A 1,122-nucleotide genomic window follows, 5' to 3' on the forward strand; every position below is an offset into this window, starting at 1 on the left:
AATCCCGATAGATTTTTGCCCGAGAAAATCCGAAATCGTCATCCTTATTCATACATACCATTCAGTGCGGGACCACGTAACTGTATCGGTAAACCATATTTTTATTATATTCTGTCATATAATAACACGTTATATGAAGAGATTACGACACATACAAAATTACAGGCCAACGATTTGCTATGCTGGAAATGAAGGCTATGATAGCTCCTCTAATACATAATTTCTACGTCGAGCCTATTGATTATCTAAAGAATATTCAAATGCAAGTTGATTTGGTTATTCGACCTGTTCCTCCATTTCGTGTAAGATTTGTTCCTGTCCGTGAAACGAATGTAAGCCTTTGAAGCAACTAACGGTTTATGAACATAGGTGAAGGTAAAGGTAAGACTCTATTTGCCTACAAAACTATTTTGTAGGTAACGCTAACAGTGTAATACCTAGTAACATTTGTCATTATCAGCGGTCACAAAAATTGAAATATAAATAAAACGTAATAAATACAACAGAGCTGTCCACGAACTGCTCATTTCGGCCGATTTTCGCGAGTACCGCCTATCACCCCCTACTCCAGTCATTAAACAACCGTAACCAAGCGCGCGACGCTCAGCTTCAGGTACGACGTATCGGTAATCCGACTCCGTTGCGTGTCCCTTGACTGCCAAATGTCAGTTTCTAAAACGTGATATGTTTAACATCTTTTTAATTAAATAATTATTTCAATGAGAAATTTTTAATTTTCGAATATTAATTACATTGACGAGAATATTTTTAGTAATAGATTTCCACATCACCCAGGAGGTACTATAATTGACGCGTTTCCCCAGTGTACTGGGGAAACCACTTAAGAAAAACGCGTCAATTATAGTACCTCCTGGGTGACGTGGAAATCTATTACTAAAACTATTCTCGTCAATGTAATTAATATTCGAAAATTAAAAATTTCTCATTGAAATAATTATTTAAAAAGATGTTAAACATATCACGTTTTAGAAACTGACATTTGGCAGTCAAGGGACACGCAACGGAGTCGGATTACCGATACGTCGTACCTGAAGCTGAGCGTCGCGCGCTTGGTTACGGTTGTTTAATGACTGGAGTAGGGGGTGATAGGCGGTACTCGCG

General features: G+C 38.0%; 1 long non-coding RNA gene across 1 annotated transcript; it reads left to right on the forward strand.

The window, feature by feature from the left end:
* Positions 1 to 6: 6 nt before the first annotated feature.
* LOC105562726 lies at positions 7 to 478 on the forward strand. The gene is made up of 2 exons (XR_001008993.1): positions 7 to 88; positions 166 to 478. It is a non-coding gene; the product is annotated as an uncharacterized LOC105562726 (long non-coding RNA).
* The last annotated feature ends 644 nt before the right edge of the window (positions 479 to 1,122 follow it).

The sequence above is a fragment of the Vollenhovia emeryi genome, unplaced genomic scaffold (assembly GCF_000949405.1).
Source record: "Vollenhovia emeryi isolate VEMERY1.0 unplaced genomic scaffold, V.emery_V1.0 DF951177.1, whole genome shotgun sequence".
In the NCBI taxonomy this organism is placed as follows: Eukaryota; Metazoa; Arthropoda; class Insecta; order Hymenoptera; family Formicidae; genus Vollenhovia; species Vollenhovia emeryi.